This window comes from Elaeis guineensis, chromosome 3 (genome assembly GCF_000442705.2).
Source record: "Elaeis guineensis isolate ETL-2024a chromosome 3, EG11, whole genome shotgun sequence".
Lineage (NCBI taxonomy): Eukaryota > Viridiplantae > Streptophyta > Magnoliopsida > Arecales > Arecaceae > Elaeis > Elaeis guineensis.
The window spans coordinates 115,605,581-115,627,782 of NC_025995.2; the positions used below are offsets into that span (position 1 = coordinate 115,605,581).

General features: G+C 37.4%; 1 pseudogene; it reads right to left on the reverse strand.

Annotated features, from left to right (window-relative positions):
* Positions 1-373: 373 nt before the first annotated feature.
* On the reverse strand, positions 374-19,816 carry LOC105041491 (glutamate synthase 1 [NADH], chloroplastic-like; annotated as a pseudogene).
* Positions 19,817-22,202: the final 2,386 nt, after the last annotated feature.

Below are 22,202 nucleotides of genomic sequence, written 5' to 3' on the forward strand. Positions count from 1 at the left end.
TTCAGTTTAAATTCATTTATTTACAGAAAAGAACATTTATTTTTAATAATTTAAAATATTAACGAGGTAATCAAAGCAAACTCTTGAAATATCTGCCTAAAATCCATTCCTTGCCAACTGGATTTGGAGATGCACTTATTGTTATTATTGCTAGTATTATGATTATTATTATTATTTTAATTATTATTATTATTATCACTGTTGTCATCCCCATCACTGTTTCTTAAGCCCAAATATAACAATTCAGCCCCATAAAAATAATTAAATTAAACGAGTAAAACTAATAACAAAAGAATAAAGACATTAAACGGAGGCAAATTCCCGAAACAAATTAATTCCAAACCTAGACAATTATGTTACACTAGGAACTAAACTACAGACATCACCTTTATCCAGCTATTGTGTGTTTGTGGTCTCTTGTTTCATCAAATATTTATCCACCTGAGATGCTGCTTGCCGGCCCTCAGAGATCGCCCAAACAGCAAGTGATTGGCCACGTCGGCAGTCTCCAGCAGCAAAGACTCCATCAATATTAGTAGAGAATCGCCCATACTCTGCTTTGAAATTGGATCGGCTGTCCCTCTCCAAACCCAGCTGGTCTGCAATTGTTTACAATATTATATTGGTTGAATAGTTAGTCCACAGAAAAATGATACCATAAAGTGAACATGATTGGCTGACCCTTCACGAGCCTTGTGGTCAAATTAAGTTTACCTCAAGTATATGTACATAAGCAAATGGAGTTACTAAAATCTTGCAGTGTAATGAAAGTATGTATTATATGTCTGCTAATCTAACAGCAATCCAAAGTAGAGGCGGAGTATTTCAAGGAGTTAAAATTTATGTTCAAATATGTAGGGAGTGCAGAAAATGTGGATGTCCGAATGAGGATAAGTACAATGACAGAAAAAGGGCCTTAATTAACAAGAATTCTACATGGTTTTCTAGGTGGCGCACGATGAGTAGTGAGATAAGGAACAAATGAGGAGCAAGGATGGTGGTGAAGAACAATTCTGTAGTGCAAATAAGCACTTGCATGCTTATTATGGTGGACAACAACCAAGTCCCTGATACCTGAGGACTTTGATTAGTTCCTAGCATCATGGCCACATGGATGATTTACAAACTGGTTTTAACAGAGCTGGGTGGGTGTGCATGTGCAAATGCAGAATTTTTTTTTTCCCTGCATAGATCAAGAACTCAGGAAACAGAACTCACGGATTCTGGACCAAGAAATCCCACGGCTAAGAGCACCAGATCAGCTTCAATTATTTCTTCTGACCCCTTGATTTCCTCGAATTGGAACCTCCCACTAGCATCCTTAACCCAATGCAAATGAACCACCTCCAGTGCCTTAACACTTCCCTTTTCATCTCCTATAAATCTCTTGGTCAGGACTTCATAAAATCTTGGGTCTTTTCCAAACTTGGCAGCTGCTTCGTGGTGACCATAATCAATACGAAAAATGTGAGGCCACTGCAATTTAATAATAACATTCAATTTATAAAAAAACAATAGTAGAATGGTTAATACAGTTGTATCTGGCGTCATTGTAGTAAAATCATTACATGCTACATGTGAGAAACGATGGCCTAGTACAGAGTCTGGATCCTCTCCAGTTCCCTGTATGCCCCATGTAATCCTAGCCATCCCACAATACATGGATGGCCATGATTAATCAACTGGCCCTCTCCAGTTCAATGTTGAACTGAGGAGGATCAGAACTCTAGTGGAAATATGTACTTCGTGCGTACAGTGGAATTCTTATTTAGTTTCATCACAGCAAACTTTAGTTCTTGGAGCTAAGTTACAAAAATGGTAAAGAGAAAAACAAAGAGCAAATCCAGCAGTCAAATCCAGGGAAGTAGCAAACTTCTCATTTAGGTTTAGAGCTAAACCTGAGGCCATGAGTTGCCTGGAGCTCTTGTTCGAGGTGGCTGAGGAAGGAGTTCTAGACTGATAATGCCCGTACAACCATGCCGTATGGATGTCCCCATGCAGTCTGTTCCTGTATCCCCACCACCTATGACAACCACCTTCTTTCCTTTGGCAGATATGTATTTACCATCCTGTAGATTGCTATCAAGCAAGCTTTTGGTATTCGCATGCAGAAATTCCATTGCAAAATGAATTCCTGAGAGCTCACGCCCAGGAATAGGCAGATCCCTGGAGGATGATGATGATGAGTTGCCAAACCTCTTAAAATCCTATATGATCTATATTATAACATCATAAATTGAGATTTATCAGGAAAACTAGGATAGCAGCCATACAAGGTGGAGGAAAAAAAAGAACATGAGAAAAATGTAGATGATATAATATGAAATAGGACCTAACTTGTGCATATAAATAAATATATAATGAGGAGAAGGACGCTCACAAAACACAAACTAATGACAACATCTATGTGCTTGTACTGATTCAAACCTCCCACAAATTGATTACAACAACTTCACCTTACATGGCATAACATCTACACTTTTGACACAACTGACTTGTCATGAACCAGTGTCTCATGATGAGTTATTTAAATACAGTATGAACTGACAAGTTTGAGGGTTAAGAGCAAATTTTTGCACCACTAAAACTGCATGCAGAACAACTAGAACAAGAGTTCAGTTGATAAATGCATCATCAGTTCTCTCAAAAAAGGTATCATTAATTAAAATGTTTAATTCTAGAACCTTCTTTGACATTACCTTGGTTTTGTTGCTCCACAAGGCAAAACAATCGCATCATTCTCTGACTGGAGGAGGTCAAGGGAGTACAGGGGATCTTTTCCAACATGAGCATTCACCGCAAAATTGATGCCTTCCTGCTGCATTAAATTGACACGGCATTGAACAATGTCGATCTTGTCGGCCTTCATATTGGGAACTCCATACATCATCAAGCCCCCAATACGGTCATGATGCTCAAAAACAGTGACTAAATGTCCCGTTTTATTTAGCTGGACGGCAGCAGCCAAACCAGCTGGCCCACTACCTATAATAGCAACTCTCTTCCTGCACAAACAAGCACAACCATATTGGGCAACGTTTCAGAGGTAAGTTTGCTGGATTTTGAGTCCTATCAACAAACAAAGATGAAGCCAGTACCCCAACATACTTGTGCTGCTTAAATTGAAGCTGTCCCAGGACACAATTCTCACCAAATTAATGCAGCAATATTAGATTACCAATCCATGTCCAATATAGTAACAAATACTGTTTAAGAAGTGGTGATAGGCTTATAACAGTGAAAAAGTGACAAGATTCAATATGGATTACCTCTTCAATGCAAAAAGAGATGCGGTCAGCATGAAAGCAATGAGTCAGAAATAACACATCCATACAAAATATTCTAATAACAAAAGGACATTGATTTTAGCATCTAAAAGAATGATTGGAACTTTTATTCTATAATTAGTAAAATTTGAATTTTTCTTTTTTTGGAAAATATGGTGGGAGGGCGATCATCAGAGATCAAGCCTGGACCTCCTCCAGGTAGAGAGGAATTCCAACCAGTTGAACCAAGGCTAGTTGGCAATAATTTTGAATTCTGAATATTAAATATATAACACATCAAATATCTAACCTTAAACAGCTGAGAGTTAATAAAGAGATATATATTAGCCTGAAATATATGGATATGTATATGCCACTTTGTATGAGACAGATGATGTTGATTAACACCTGAACTTTTTGCTTGAACTGGTGTTCATTTATCTATACAAGTATTGTGTGATCTGGCCGCTGAAAGGCCTCAAACAATTAGGGTAGCAAGTTTGTGGACCATGATAGCTCAGGCTCACATGTTCTTTCTAAATGAAAAACAAAGTATAAAAGCCATGAAGGAACAATGGAACTGTCTCCAGATATTTCATTTTTCATTTTTTGTAAAAAATAGATAGCACGATACAAGCAGTTTGATCTCAATATTTCTCATATTAATATAAAGTAATTCGAGAGCATGAGGTCAAACATATTAGCACAAAAGTTCATAGCAAAATATTCCAAAAGTATGATTGATGATGATGATGATGATGTGCAGGATTAATCATCCCAGCAATGTCAATATAGAATATATTAGATGAAGAGATTCAGCAAAAGAAAACAAGAAATCATATCATACCCAGTTCTGTGAAGGGGAGGACGAGGCACCATCCATCTTTCCTTGAAGGCATTGTCTATGATGGAGCATTCTATGCTTTTGATAGAGATGGGGTTCTCGATGAAGCCAAGCACACAAGATCCTTCACATGGAGCAGGACAGACTCGACCAGTGAATTCTGGGAAGTTATTGGTCTCAAGAAGTCGGTCCAATGCTTCATGCCACCTATCCTGATGGACCAATTCATTAAACTCTGGTATCTTATTCCCAAGAGGGCACCCAAAGTACGCCTGTGGACAAAACAAACCTGAATCTTGAGACACACACAGGATTGGTAAAAACAAAGATAATTAAATCTAAGGCAAAACCTTCCACAAAAACAAGCAGTTTTTCATCTAAGTTAAAAGTCAGATTGTTACATACATCTAATTTAGGTATGGAAACTTCATGATGCAAGATTACTTTGCCTGTTTAATAACCCCCAAAAAAATGTAAAACTCTTAACAAAGTTCGCAAAACCGAACTGAACTACTTGATTCAGAGCAAACCAATGCAGAACTAGATCAGTTTGCTAGTTTGGTTCAGGATTCGGTCCAAAATAGTCTAAACCAAGCAAAACCACCCTGTTTCAGTCAGTATGACTCAATCTGAATCGAATCCAGGCCCGTGAGCACAGAGGGAGGATAAGGCATGCCTTTCTCCTTTATTTTTTACTCGGATGAAGGGAAAGGTGGGAAGGTTAGGAAAATCAGGAAAGAAGGGATTTTGTATAGTTTTGAGCCTTTATCCATTATCAGGTATAATCCCTTCCCTCCTCTTCATTCTTATATATATTTTCCTTTTTTTGGGTAAAATCTATTTGTTCTTTTTATGCCTAAGATAAGACAAGCAATGGTGAAATAAAGGAAAATCATGCCAAGATTTTGTGTGTTGGTATGATTTCATAATATACTATCGATCTACAGCTGATGTACACATTGAAAAAGAAATCATGATTCTTCATCGATCGCATAACTTTTTTGATGAATTTTTTAAATAACAATAATAAAATAATATTCCAAATTTAAAAATTTGGAAGCATGTTTGAGGGTGTGGAAGTTACTTGCTGAGGAGAGGTCACCATGGCACCCGGTCTAGCAAAGGAGGTAGGACCATTCAGCAGGTGGGCCTGGTCCACCCACCCAGTTGGGCCAGTCAAGCAAGAGCAGCCAAGGAGAGAAAGCATTCATCAAAATAGTAAGAAAGAGAAAGAAAGAAAGCTGCAGATCTATTACAGAGGGTTAATGAGGAGCCAGCTCACTCAAATTTCATGATTACTGAGCCAGATGATCATCTAGATCACCTCATGATACATGCAACAGTGCTGATGACAATCAGAGTGATGATGTACTTGGCAGCTAGGGAGGTTGTTGTAGACATGGCAGGAGCGCATACGACTCGTAACCATATGGCCTGAGTCCATCCACCAGCCAATTTTGTTTCACTCATGCCATACAGGATGCAGACCGGGATGCAAAATGTAAAGCCCACTAGCATATGATAGCATTCAGGAGATGAGCCACTCGAGATGGTTCAGGATTAGACACTGCTGCAGTTGATGATATAGGTCGCAGAGCATGTTCTCTGGATCCTCACTGTACACCAGATCTTATTTTGCATAGCCAGCAGACGGCTTGCATGCATATATTTTATCTAAAATGTCTTATTAAATGGCTACTACCCTCCACAACCTCAACCAGATTATGAGTTAGATCCCTCTAGTGGGATGGCCAGCCTGGTAACAGATGGAAGATCAATATTTAGGTGGCTATCCAGGAGTACCAGATCATCGTATACAAGGGTAGGCATAGTATCTAGATTGGAGTCGAGTCCAAGTTCTAGACTACGAATAAGATCCTGACATCTATGTATCGCACAGACACTGCACCATGGACTAGATTTCAGTATGTATTTCGTAGATCAATCTATTTGATATATACTTTCCAAGTCAAAAATTATGTATTCTCTATTTTATTTATTACAATTACATCCATCAAGCAATCATATTCTGGGACCAATATGAAATATAATAACATTCAAACAGTCTTAACATCACATTTCCAAAATCCCTAAACCTTAAAATAACCATAACAACCAAAAGATTGAAAAAAAAAAAAAAAAAAAGAAAAAAGAAAAACATAGTGAACTGGTACCATACAGGGACACTTCTGCATACTGAGTATGGATATGGTACAGTTTGGTGATACAATAGGGTACAGCACTGTACCAAATCAGTACCAGACCAGCATGGTAAACTTCTATAAGATTGCAAACTTTGGCTCTTATTTTCAATTTGCTGATTATCGATTACTTAAATCCTTCAAGATCAAATCAACATCAGGGCAGGAGTAGTAAAAACATCAAACTTATTAGACGTAACGGTCAATAGTTGCAACCCAATCTTCTAAGTTATGTTATGTATGCTCTTCAATTTAGGCTAAAATATCTGCAAATCCAAAAACCAAAATCAGTTTGACACTTGGATATAGTTCCATGAGATGAAACTCTTAGATTTTAAAAGGACACAATGCTTGGACATGCACCATCCTACACACAAACCCAAGTCCATCTAACAGTCTCCGAGGGAAAACAAGTTTTCCTAGGCCTCTCACAATCTGCCGTTCTTGGATCCTCATTCTAATTGATATAGGTTGTAGGTCACTTTATCCTCGAGGAGCCTTACATAAAACCTGCAGGAGTCAGATACTAAACCTGTGAAATAACAGAGAAATGAAGCTGTTTTACTCATCGTCATCATTGTTGCTCACTCTGTGCTGTCCATATGGCACTTGTATACACTTTGTCTACTCTTCATGTACTAATTTGTTTTTCTGAAAATAGCTGTCTCAAATAGATTATGAAGAACCAATATTAAATTGATCACTATACCAATAGTACAAAAGTGATATGCACATTTATTTATATGCATAGTAGCGTTTACAAAACTCAGCATCATTATTATATCACACTAACTGTGGAATAAACACATTTTATTCTCCATGAAACAGATTACAGGAAGTGATATTTGAGCAGAAATGACAAAGATTATACTAGATCAAAAACCTGTTTTGGTATATAATAGCTACCTGATGGCAGAAAGGAGTTCCACAATCCATGCAACGGGCAGATTGTGTTTTTAATAATGGCCCAGGCTTTGATTCCACAGCAACTTCTTTCCAGTCATTACTTCTCACATTAGGATCCCTGTATGAAATGCTCTCCCGCTCTAAGCAAGAAATCCTCGATGCTTAACAGCATCATCAACTTGAGTTGGCCTCTTTGAATCTGGAACTGTCTACAAATGAAAAGATTAGTTTTAGCTATCAATTTGAGTCGCAAATTTCAAAACTATGCATTATGCCCAAACAAGTTGAGGTCAGCTACAAATAAAAGCAAGAAACATACTAGATTCAGGTCTCATATACAGTTAATACGTCTTGTAATTTGGATCAACAAAGAGAGAATCAGAATGAATACTAGGATACTCAAGCTTTAGAAAAAAAGTCTTATTTGCGAAAATAGCTGAAAAGGGCTTTCTTGGAATTTCCAAAGCTATCTATGAATTGGAAGCATATTGAACATATATGAATTTAGAATAATGAACAACTTATGCTGACCCTCCATAAGGGAAAAAAAAACTGATCTAGAATAAGACAAATTCTGCCAGATGATGATGGTGAGCTACAAACTGAAGTTAAAATTTTCATTCAGGAAAGCCAATGAGCTTACATGAAGAACTTATGGCAAGACAATGAATTACCATAGTTTCTGTCCCATTTACTGATGCAGCTGCCAGCTTCTTGGGTTCTTCAAATGCATCCTTCTCCATCAACTCCACTTCTTCTTGCTCCTTAGCTTCGCTGGCAGCTTTCTCTGCCATCAGACTCTGAAGAGCTCTCTTATAATCTCGAGGAAATACTTTCACAAATTTCGGAAGAAGATTGTCAAAATTAGAGAGTACTTCTCTGGCTAACACACTGTTAGTGTGATGTTGATGTTGTTGTATCATCATTTTTAATGTTGTAACATCCTCTTCCTCTTCAACTTTGTCCAGATCTACCAACTCAGAATTGCATCTAGTTTGAAATTTGTTATCAACATCAAGAACATAAGCAATTCCACCACTCATACCAGCAGCAAAATTCCTCCCAGTTCTTCCGAGTACAACAACAATACCACCTGTCATGTACTCACACCCATGATCGCCTACACCTTCTACAACTGCTCGAGCGCCTGAATTGCGTACACAAAACCTCTCAGCTGCCATTCCATTGAAATATGCCTCTCCCTCTATTGCTCCATATAGGGCAACATTACCAATAATAATGTTCTCCCCCGGGTCAAACTTGCTTTCTCTTGGAGGATAAACTACAATTTTGCCACCAGATAATCCTTTCCCAACATAGTCATTACTATCACCTTCAAGCTCAAGGGTAATCCCAGGGCATAGAAAAGCCCCTAGACTCTGACCAGCACTACCATTTAGCTTAACGTGTATTGTATCTGAAGGCAGCCCGTTTATATGATATCTCTTAGTAACTTCATGACTCAGCATGGTGCCAACAGCACGATTGATATTGTGAATCAGTGACTCGATGAAGTGATTAGTGTCTGGTCTAAAACCATGTCCAAGCCATGATCCTGCTTCTGGCTGCCATACTGAGCAGCTCCTGCATGAATATCAGATGCAGGCTTGAGTAGTAATGACAAGTCAATACTCTCCAGTTTCTCATTATCCTCAACAACTTCTTCATCAACTTCTAACATATCTGCACGGCCAACCATCTCATTGACTGTTCTAAATCCCAGATGAGACATGATCTCACGCACCTCTTCTGCCAGCATGAAGAAAAAGCTTATAACGTGTTCAGGTTCTCCAGCAAATTTTTCACGAAGAACAGGATCTTGAGTGGCAATGCCCACTGGGCAGGTGTTCATATGGCACTTCCGCATCATGATGCAACCCAGGGTAATGAGAGGGGCCGTGCTGAAACCGAACTCTTCAGCACCAAGTAGAGCAGCAATTGCAACATCTCTTCCAATTTTTAACTGTCCGTCAGTCTGAAGAATAGTTCGGCCACGCAGGTCATTTGCCACCAGAGTTTGATGTGTCTCTGCCAAACCTAGCTCCCAAGGAAGCCCCGCGTTCTTAATGCCAAGTCCAGCCGGATGCTCCAGTCCCTCCATCATGACCTGAGATCAGAACATGATCCGCACCCCCTTTTACAACCCCACTGGCTGTCACTCCAACACCAGCTTCAGAGACCAGTTTAACGCTTACTCGAGCTACTGGGTTAGAGTTCTACAACAAAATGCAGTAGAATTTATAAGAATTGCATATCTGATAGAACGAAAAGGCTAGATGCCCAAACCTTGTTTATAAACCCTGTTTTCTTCTTGCATTAACTTTTTGGAATGTAAAGTAACTAAAACACTATTGAGCAACAAAGACAGAAGTTTAAAGTAAAATCAAGAAAATGTGTGAAATGGCAAATCAATAGGGAAAGAGGATAAACATGCAGGAAAACGGAAAAAAAAAAAAAGATTATATACCTTGAGATCATAAATTAGTTGTTTAATGCCTCAATAGAATATATATCATGGTGCGGAGGAGGGCTGATGAGTCCTACACCAGCTGTAGAATGCCGGGTGGTTGCAATGTCACCAGTAACCTTATGGCCTGGAAGTTCACCGCCTTCACCTGGCTTGGCCCCCTGAGAAGCAAGGATGGGAACGTGTCAAACATAACACCTCAAACAAAAAAAATCAAGCACCGGTTATACATAGTCTCACCAAATGTCAAAACGGAAGCATCAATTAAAGATACAAAGACACACATAGGTGCTTTGTAGACCCGGCAGGATCTGTTCATTTGACGTCATATAAATTTATAAACAAGCCGCTGTTCTCAAAGAAATATAGGGAAGTAAAAAGTACCTGATGCCCCAACATAAGAAGTATGACTAAGATGTCACTATAGGAGATTTTTAATTTCTAACAATTACCTGGGCCATCTTTATCTGGAGTTCGGTAGCATTAGTAAGATAAAAGATGGAAACTCCAAATCGTCCACTTGCAACTTGCTTGATTGCACTCCTCTTTGGATTCACTGAACTATCAGGAAGAGGCACCGTAAGTGAAGGCTGCTCTCCTCCCTCACCTTCATTATGGTTGCACGGAAATAAATATATAAATAAGTAAAAATTGAAATCTTAAAAAACATACCTTGACAATCAATGTGAGAATCCAGATGCAGATGTGCGTTTAGTCCTACATTGGGTATTTTTGCTAGAAAGATTTTGGGTACCTATATAGGGCCAAAGAACCCAAATAATACCTTCAGATAGTCTTTTTGAATGTTTATAATCTATGTGGACTAGGGGATACTACAGCACGGGTTCATTGAGGCTAACTATGTGATGGTCGTGACGTTTATGAATTGATTTATCTGAATTTGGACTTTTAACTTGACAAGGATGCCAGGGCTTAAACAAGAGGGCTATGTAAAAACGTGCGAGTGTGTGTTTAGTCCCACATCAGATATTTATTGAGAAGATCTTAGATATTTATATAGGGCCAAGCAACACAAATAAGAGTAAGATCCTAGGTTGTTATAGTCAAAAACACAAAAACCATTGAAATGGTACCATTTCATGTAGTTAAACTTGATTGATGAAGATTTTGTTATATGCAACAAGCATTGTGGACCACAAGGGGACTAAGGTATCTAAGAAAACATCAAGTATACATCAGCAATAATGTTTGTAAGGTAGTCAAAAAAAAAAACAGGTCCTTCTAGTAGCTTGAGGTAATTTCATTGGTTATCATCCAAGAAAATGGCAAGAACTAAAGAAAACCTAATATAATGATATGATTGATTCAAACAAGGTTTTCCAGGCTTTAACATGGATTATTGTTTTAAAAGATTTATAAAAAATTTGGATTGCTCGATTCCAAGCCTAAACATACTTGAGCAATCTAAACTAACACCAAACCTCAAAAGCCATGGCTTGCACACCCCGAAGCTGCCATCTGTAGGGGAACCACTACCCAGTCATATGGCTCTTCACCCTCAAAGAGAAACATTGATATTGAATTCTCGTGTCTTTCTAATATATAAAAGACAAACCGATCTCCCGAGTTGTTCATGGGAGTTGGTATGAGCTTTAGTTTTTTTTCTTTTTTTTTTTTTTGAGTACAAACGGGCGGTCATACCAGTCTGGTGCGAGAGCAATCCAGAAGAGATCAAGATACACAAAATCCCGTAGGGCAGTGGATAATTCTCATCCGGTCTCCAAACCCAGTCATCGGAGTGCTCCGCAACATAACTTTAGCCTTCCAGACATGCTAATGGACTCATAGAAATACCACAGTAATTTGGTTTCCAATAGAGCATAAAGTACATATGTTAGGTATAATGTAAGCAAAAGAAAAAAGAAAAAAGAAAACTATTTGCAAACATGAATAGGTGATGGTTTTCAAGCTTCAAAGAATTTGCTAGATAAGATAAAGAATACGGCATAATAAGATATTATTTTTGCTTGCAAAATAGGATCATACCAGTATTAGATTTTCCTCCAATCCCATTCATTGCAATGTGCTTCCAACGGTCTCATGTGCTTCCAACGGTCTCATGTGCTTCCAACGATATTGATCCATAACTCATGGCTCCAGTGCAGAAGCGTTTCACAATCTCACTGGCAGGTTCCACTTCATCCAGAGGGATCTTTGCCCCACTATCTTTGAACTTCAACACACCCCTCAAATTGCATTTCTTATTGAGCTCCTGTATACGCTTGGAATATTCTTTATATGCTGCCTCGCTGTTTGTCCTGGCTGCTTCTTGCAGTTTCGCAGTAGAAAGAGGATCATTGAGGTGCACTTCACCGCCTTTTCTCCAATGATAGTCCCCAGGATTAGGCAGTGCCACAGCCTCAGCACTTCCAGTTTGCAACACCCTGCTTGGAAATGCCAAGTCATGAAGGCGTAGTGCATCCTGAGCAAGCATTTTAAATGTCACACCCACGACTCTGCTTGGCGTGCCATTAAAACACTTCTGTATCACCTCAGAAGAAAGGCCCAGAGCTTCGAAAATCTGAGCACCCTTGTAAGAAGCTAGGGTTGATACCCCCATCTTTGCAAGAACTTTCATTATTCCATGGTGGCTCGCTTTGAAGTATTGCTTGACAAGACCATCTCGTGAATGAAACCTACCATTTCTTTTAGGAGGGATCTTCCCATCAATTTGCAAATGCCAAATAGCTTCTATGGCCAAATATGGGCATATACCATCAGCACCATATCCAACCAACGTACAGAAATGATGTACTTCACGAGGCTCAGCAGATTCCAACACCAATCCAATTCGTATGCGTTCATGCATTGAAACTAAGTACTGATGAACAGCACCAACTGCCAGCAGGGAACTTACTGCAACACGCTTTGCTGAGAAACCTATATGATGAAAAGAGCAACAGGCTTACAGTCAATCAATACAATAACTTTGTAAGCTCTTACTATAGAGTATAAACTGTTATTATTGGCATGACAAGCATTTAGATGAACAAACTAGTAGGGATCAGATAAACACTTGGGGATATAAAAAGAAGCAATAACAAAACTAAGATTAGAAGTCAAAAGAAACAGTTTAACACATCTTACTTTATCTTGAAAGGATGAAGAGGATATGATAGTGGTTAAAATATGACCAACAGTATGCTTGGACCAAGGTCTGCTGCACTGACAAACCATACCAGTAAGATACTGGTATGGTACTGAAGTACAGCTTGGTGTATGAGTCAAACCTGTTCGTATGGTCCAAACCAAGTGGAACTTCCCTGTACCACCTGATTCCGGATGGTACCATAGCTAGGAATGAGAATAAAAGTGTTGAAAGCCTGTCTTGGCAGGAGGTGACTATACTGTACCAACCATATGTACCGAAGTACCTGTTTGCAGACCTTGTCTCAAACTATAAGGAAGCATGATACCCAGATACATAACAGACACCTGCACAGTAGATGGACCATCTTGTCTGATATTTAAAGAATCTGGTAAATTTCTCACCTCTATCAGACAGTACCAGGATTGTATAGCCTTCATCGATGGCACCACGAGCTTCAGAACATATTCGATTTAAAGTCTCTTCCAAACCCTCCTGCCCACAGTTTTTAGGATAGGTGATGTCAAGAACTTTGCTACGCCAACCCCTGTAGTTCATCTTTTTGATGGCTTCCATTTCATCAATGGAGAGAAGAAGGCCATTTAGTGTGAGGCGGTGACACTTCTCTTCAGTGGTCTCAGTCAGATCCCCTTCCGGACCAACCATGCACTCACTCCATAGATGTCACGATTTTCTCACGAATTGGATCAATCGGTGGGTTTGTTACTTGAGCAAACATCTGTTTAAAATACTCAAATGTGAGTTTATCTTTGTCTGACATCACAGCCAATGGAGAATCATTCCCCATTGACCCAAGAGCTTCGATGGCATCTTTTGCCATCGGCAACAACATCATCTCCAATGCTTCAACTGTATAACTGCAGATCAGAAAGTAACAGGTAAATATGGAATGCATGTTTTCAGAAAAAAAGCGAAAGGAAAAATAAGCAATTACCCAAAGGCCTTAAGTGGAGCTAAGAGGCCTCGGATCCCCAGGTTTTGAAAGCTACCATCATCTTTATCTGCCTAAAATAAGATATGATAAATTAAGTCAAGTAATCTCAGAAATTCCTTTTTAGTTTTTACCAAGACATGAACTTCATATTAATCAAGTCGATATTACAATGTTGGACTTACTGGAATTGTTCCAGATATGCTTGGAGGGATTCTATCTGTTTCAGGCACAGAATTGACAATATCTTCTCGGCGTATCTTCTGTCTCTTAAGCCAGTCAGCATATGGCCTTGCTTGTGAGTATTGCTTCTTCAAATCTTTATCACTGACAACAGTATGGTTTTCAAAATCAACCAGGAACATCATTCCAGGGTTAAGCCTTCCTTTCCTAGCCACATCTTGAGGAGGAACCTTAACAACACCAACTTCACTGGCCATGATAACCCGCCCACTATGTGTGATGTAGAAGCGACCTGGCCGCAACCCATAACGGTCCAATGTTGCTCCAAGGTATCGACCATCAGTAACTGGGTGTAAATTTTTCAAAACAGAGAGTATTAATATCATCATGTCAAATGCACAGTTGTGAAGATATTAAAACAGTGCCAGTAACACAAACACACATGATATTAAAGCAGGTCCATCCCATGGCTCCATAAGTGCTGAAAAATATTCATAAAATGCCCTTCTATCAGCATCCATGTTTTTGTCATTCTGCCAAGCCTCTGGAATCATCATCATTACTGCTTCTGGCAAGGTTCTACCAGCTCGAACTAAAAGCTCAGGGACAACATCAAATGCTCCTAAAAGAGTGACCAAAACCCTACAAAATTAAGGCATCTGTAGGCTTTTGTATATGTTTAATTGTGAGCACATGCTTGAATTATGCAAAGAAGTGTGCACAAGTGAAAACTAAAAATGTAACCATATAGACATGCCATGATAGAGGATATGATATATGTATGTTTATATATATGTATATATAGTAAATGTATTGTGGCATTTCACAAGAAGCAAACACAAGTAGCTTACATGTGCATGGATAAGGAACTACACTACCTGAATCTGATGAATCAGAATCAATAATGGGTAGAAGCATCTTGATCTCATCTTTTGATGATCCCAGCTTCTGGCACTTTAACAGACCCTCACGAGCCTTCATCCTGATGTGGCAAAGAGAATAGCAATGAATTCCTATTTATTAGATTATAAGAAAAGTAAATAGTTATGCTCGCCACAAAATGATCTACTAAGTCTTTGAAACTATACCAATTAATATTTCCTCGCAGCGTGTTGATCTCTCCATTGTGACCAAGAACACGCATGGGTTGAGCACGATCCCAGCTAGGAAAGGTGTTTGTAGAGAATCGAGAATGAACCTGGAAGTGAATATCATAACTTGGGTATTTTACCCACATATTTGTTCGGGTTTTGCTCTCTTGGAAATACATAATTTATCTAAGAATCTAAGAATCTATACATAAAGTCACTGACCAAGTATTATAGTTTTCCTTATCTGTGGTGCCAAATACAAAGCAATATGGAAACCCTAACCTACCATGACCAAAAATCATTTCCTTTCCACCTCCAAATTGGAAGTTTCATCCTCGGTGAACTGAAGATAGGAACCACTTCATCAAGATTCTGTGCAACAGTTTTCTATGTATTAACTGTCAACTATTTTCACGTGCCAAAGTCACCAAAAATTCAAATTTAAATAGTAGTTGATACCACCGCAAGAGCGAAAAAAGAATTTGAAGCTACAGCCTTAGCATCACAGACATTTCAAATCTGTTCCATTGGTAGAGAATTTCCACTTCCCATGCAGCTTGCTGTGTAGTGAAGAGATCGTGCATAAGAAGAAATGTACATATATTTACCAGGGCCATGTAGCTTGTAAACTTTTCATTGCCAAGATCTGCATAGTAGTGGTCGTTCAACTGATCAGGCTTCAGTTGACCTTTGTATACTATCGTCCTGCCAGACAAGTAAATTTATAAGCAATTAAGATGAAACAAAAGCAACAGTTTACTAAATGGCAAAAGCAACAAAAATATATAGAAGAGGCCTTCTCCATTTTAGGTCAGTCAGCCATAGAACCTATTTTGCCCATGGTTCCGATCCAAGGCAAACTTCTCCAAAACCAAGGGTCTTTAACTTAAACAAAAGAACAAAAAGGAAAAAGAAAAAAAGAGAACACAAACCAAAGCAAATGAGGACCTTGAAGACAGAGAGCACATATAGAAGTCTCCCACTTCCCTGTGTTGCAGGTCTAAAGCATCTCGAATAGCAGCCACAGAAGCTCTCCGTAATATGTACATCTGAACAAGTGACATAAAATCCACCACATAACTAAAACAATCCACCACATAACTAAAACAACGAATTGTGAATATCAACATCTTCCAAATTGAGCTAAGACATTTTATAGCAAATATAGGCCCTGTTGCTCAAAATCAGCTCTTGATCCTGGACTTGATGTCAGGAACACTTGTTCAATGACAGGTTCAGTTTGACAAGCAGTATTTCCCAAACTTGTATTATCAGTTGGCACAGAGCGCCACCCAACAATGACGTGCCCCAAGGACTCTGCAACCTATATCTCAAAACAACATTGGAACACATATTTCTTAGGAGGATCAAAGGAACTAAAAGGAAGAATTATTTTGGATACAGCAGTGCAAGAGGAGACTCATCAAAACCAAAGACATGACCTTCTTTGAGAAGAAAAAAAATAATAAAAAAGATATTATCACGATATGTAACAGATCAAGATTAGTCCCACAGAAAGTCTTGGTGTGCATGGTATAGCTAATCCACTGATGAAGATAATGCATGTAATTTTCAGAACTAAAAATATTGAGCCTGGTGCTGGACGCAAAGAAAAATTATTGTTCCCTTCTAAAGATTCTGCCTATAAATCTTGGCAGAATTTACAAGCTCTCCCATTCAAATTAACTATGATGGGAAACATCTAAAATATCTTCTTATTATCTCTGTTCAAGATGACAGAAATAATGAGCTTGGCACATGCTGATACTTTGTTCTGGTTTGACTAGTTTATTGACCCTAAACCTCCAAGAACTTCACCATTCCCACCTTCTTAGACAAACTTATGCATTCAGGACCTCCCAAATATCAATAAACAATTCAAGATAAGGGTTTAAAAAAAACACTAATCGTATGCATTCCACATGTAGAGGCATATATTTTGGCACATCTAATTCTTGCGAATCATGTATAAGCTAGATTTAGGCCCTATTTCGCAAAGCTTCTGGGGAGCCAAAGAGAACTTTCTAGCCCTCCAAAAATATTTTTAGATGGTATAAGTAGTGTTTCATAAAAAATTAGGAAACTACTTTGATTTTGCGAGAAAATGAAAATGTCTGCTTAAGAGAAACTCCATTTTGGAGCTTCTCCTCAAACTTGCTTTCTGACAAATGTCGGAAAGCTGTTTTGGTTTTCATGAAATTTTCGTGATGACCAAAATGCCTATGAACAAATATATACTCGATATGATATTCTATTACATTATATCATATCATATTATATTACTATACTATAAATATATCATATTATATTATTATACTATAAATATATTATATTATATTATATCATATCACATATTATCATACTATACAATATAATATTATAGTATATTATATCACAATAATATTATATCACATTATGTCACATTGTAATAATATTATATAGTATAATAGGACATTACTATATTATATTATGTTATATCATATCATATTATATTAATATGCATCAGTATACAAATATTATATAATACTATATTATAATAATATTATATTATATTATATTACATTATTATATCATAATATATTATATTATAAAAATAATATATTTTGTAGTAATATTTTAGTATGTAATAATATGCAATATTATAATATTGTATTACACTTAATCGAATAATGTTCTTTATTATCATTTTGTCATACCAAAAAAAATTTCTCAATTTAGTTATCAAACACATGTTAAAGTTTTACAATGCTTTAAAAACATATTTAGTACAAATGACATTTTTAAAGCTCTACCCCCCAAAAGCTCTATTACAAACAACAATCCCAAATAGGGCTTTTGTATAAAAGGAAAATTATTAGCCCCCCAACATGACAAAACAATACTTTCAAAAGCTAAGGACCTATTCCACATATGTCATTTTCCAATTTTTGATTTTTGTTTCTAGAAACTGAGGTTGGAAACTTGTTTAGTTAAGTATTTTATTTTTTGATTTTTTAAAAATGCTTTCCAAAATTTCTGAAAATAGTGAAAAACCTCCAATGTAGCTTTCACTTTTTTCGAAATGGACACTATTCATAACCATTATCACTACGTCTATCGCCACTGCCACCTCCACTAGCCCCACTGCCATCTATTGCTGCCTGCCGGCCATGGCCACCAACATCACCACAACTCAAATGATTACCAAACAAGCTTTGAATTTCAATTTTCAGGGAAAAAAAAAAGAAAAAGAAACTGGTTTTGAATTTCATGAAAACTAAAAAAGCTGAAAGTGATGTCGAACAGAACCTATGGTAACCATTAAGAAGCAACAAAACCAATTTTTTTTGGTAACAAGTAACAAAATCTCTTTATTTGTGTTTTCTGGATGCATATGAAGTAACAGTTTTCTTCGTACCCATTGCTTCCAAACAGTTCATCATGGGTAGCTTCCAAATTTTGGCTATCCAAAGGGAAAAAAAATGAGAATCAATCATTCTACATATTGGCAGATTGATTTCCACATTATATTAACAATTATGATAATAGGTACTCCCCATCAGAAAATGGAAATAGTAACAGTTTAAACAGCCGGAACTTTTTAAATAAACTGAGCTGAGAAAACGGGCATGAATTTATATAAATTAACAGAAAAATTGCGATGGCAAGTAATGACAGATAAGTGGCACCTAACATTGCCCATTAATACAGCATTACAGCAAACAATTACATTCTTGCGAATACGTGATATGAAAAGTTTTGTGCAGAAGAGAGAATCCGGATAAAACTTCTCTTGATTATGCTTGATTGCATAACAAAAGCATCAGTAAAAGCCATATTAATTAACTAAAACCACTCCATCCTACTGTAACTGTAATTTTAATTCCGAGATTACCTTAGTGAACTCATATTTCGCCTTTTTGCGCCGGCATTCATCTTGTGGCAAGAAGAACATGCCAACCGCATACTCCCCCGCTGGTAGCAATTCAAACCCGATATCCTTGGCGACCTTAAAATTGAAAAAGAACACAGGGGGAGAGAAAGAATCAATATTGACAACACAAAAAACAAAGTAGACTAACAGATACATCCACCAGCTATGAAAAAGAGATACACAGAAAGAAACAGAGTCAAAAAAGCTAAAAAATGGCATCACATCCCCAACAAGACAAGGACCCTTTGAAACCAAATTTGGGCGCACATACCTCCTGGAAGAACCCATGCGGAAGCGCGACAAGGATGCCGGCCCCATCACCGGTGTTCGTCTCGCAGCCGCACGCGCCGCGATGCGACATCCGGACCAACATCTCCAACGCATCCGTGACCTTCAAAACGAAAAAATAACCCCTCAATATCCAATCTTTGCGATCGACAACTCTGCCAGAATCTCCAAAGGCTCTGTCAACGACTCACCGTTCTCCGGTTACTCTCGCCGGACAGCTCGGCGCCGAAGCCAACGCCGCAAGAATCTTTGTCGAAGGACGGGTCGTAGAGGCCGAGGTGCTTGTCGGGCACCAGGGATAACGACATGGAGGGAGACGAGGCCCTCAGCTTCGGAAAGCGACCGGGGCCGTCGGAGCGCCATGGATGGACGGTCCGTTCGGAGGAACGGAGCTTGACGCCAAGAAAGCAGTTTCGGAGGGAGACAGGGCGAAGGAAAGCGGGGCATCGCGTATTTGGAATGGGACGGTGCCGGCCCAAAGGCAGCGAAACGGGCTCGTATCGGAGCCGAAGGGCGTGGGCCATGGGAAACCAAGAAACCGGGGTAGAAGAACGCAGACGAGGCTTCTTTAGTGCGGGTTTTGAAGAAGAGGTCGGCTCTCGTTTACGGTTGGATGGATAAAGATTGAGAAGGAATTTGAATTTGAGATGAGATCATTTCCGATCCGATCCACTTCTGATTTAACGGAAAAAAAAATTAAAAAACTGGAGAGAGAATTCGTGGAACACGCATGAGTTTCTTACCGGGCATTTGCCGCTAGCACGGATCTCAAAGCGACCAGTGGATGATCCAACGAAGGAAGGTGATTTCTTCTTTCGCGCGAAAGAAACGACCCCGATCCTTGTTATTTTGTCCAAGCTAGCTACGTTATTCTTTATTGGCCCAAACCCTCCTTTTTATAGGATTTAAGTTAGGTTTTTTTTTTTAATTGATCCATACGTGCCGCGTCCGTCCGAGACGTCGCCACGTGGTAAAGGGTTCATTCGACACCGTCCAAAGAGAGATGGGCCCACACAACACATTCGGCTGAAGTGTGTCCGGAGGATGCGTGAGTGATTCTATCGATGTGGCCAATCATGGAGATTCAGAGGAGATGAGAACGATGATAACAATATCAATTTAAAATTTTGTTAAAGTAGAAAAAGCATGGGGATTTCCGACATCTCCTTGTCCAATCTTCAATGTCTCTAAATAAATATTGATACAATAAAAAATTTGTTGCCGAAGGAGTGTAATTTTAGCCTGTATTAGCTATGAGTCAAAAAAAGATATGATTTATATAGAATACGGCATAAGGCTCAAAACGATCCATACAAACTTTGAAACTGCAAGCCATAAGTCAAAACGGACAATATCTCACTTTTTTACCATCAAATTCTATATTTTTTTAAAAAAAAATTATCTTGATTTATTTTATTTATATAATTATATATTTAGTAAATTACATAAAAATCTTCATTTTATGTTTCAAATTAAAAGCAGCTCCTCACTTGAGTTTAAATTAAAAATAGCTCTCCATTCTAAATATAAATTAAAAGCAACTCTCCATTTCTAACTAAAATAACCGTTATATCTTTGTACGGTTATACAATAAGATAATATTATTTTATAATAATGCAGTACTGATTTATAATAAGATAGTACTATCTTCTAATATCACAGTATTATTTTATAATACGTAATATAGTATTGATTTATAATAAGATAGTACTGTTTTCTAATATCGCAGTATTGTTTTATAAAATGGCAGTACTGTTTTATAATAGTATTATATTATAATAAGACAGTACCGTTTTATAATAGTATTATATTATAATAAGACAGTACTGTTTTATAATAAGGCAGTACTGTATTATAATAAAGAAGTATTGTTTTGTAATATCCTTACATCATAATAAGACAGTATTATTTTATACTAAAGTAGTATTACTTTATGATAAGATAGTACTATTTTTTAATATCACAGTGTTGTTTTAGTATTGATTTATAACTACAGGGGTAATTTGGTTATTTATATCAATTGGAGAGCTACTTTTAAGTGAAACTTTACTGGAGAGCTATTTTTAAGTTTAAACTTAAACGAAGAGTTTTTACTAATTTATTCTTATATATTTTACTTTGTATATATTTATTTTGGATGACATAGGATGAATTTTCTTAACTCTAATCCTTCTTATCTCAAAAATGATATAAGACCTTTTTCTTTTTTTCTTTTTTTCTTTTTTTTTTTTGCATGCTGTGCAGATGTGTTGGAGGGGCATTATTTAAAGCCTAAGCAACAGCTAATTTCACATGGAGCAAAGGAGTGAAAGAATAATTTGAAGCCTAAGCAAAATGTAGAAACCTTCTTAGAAAACCCAATTAGGAAAAAAAATTCTGGTTATTGATAAAAAATAACTTTTTTTTGCTTGCAGATATAACAAAATTACACAATATAACAAAGTTTAAAAATATAACTAAGGAATAAATATTAAATAACATAAAGAATTATACAATAATATAAGAAATATCTTGATTATGTTGATGTAAACTTCATTTTCAAAAATGGTCTGTAATCATCAGGAATATTAAAATAATAAAAAAAATTTGCTTTCATGCATAACAAAATTAGACAATTAAAAAGTTAAAAATATAACTTGGAAAATATACTGAAACAATGTAAAAAATATTAAAATAATATAACAAATATCCCGATATATTGAGATAACCTTCACTTTTAAGAGACATTTGATATGGGATAATCCACCTAAGATCAAAAATGATGTAGATAGAGATGATGAGATCACCGTATTTGATTGCACCATGGTGATCCCACGTGGCAGTAATTTTAAATCACTCTCAGTCATCAAATCATCCCCCAATCCAGTGATAAGATATCTGTGCTCAAGGTTGGAAATCCAAGATCATTCCCACATAATGATCTTAAGCTGAAATATAAGGATAAAAATACCCCTTGGTTTAGCAAAAAAAAGATATATCAAT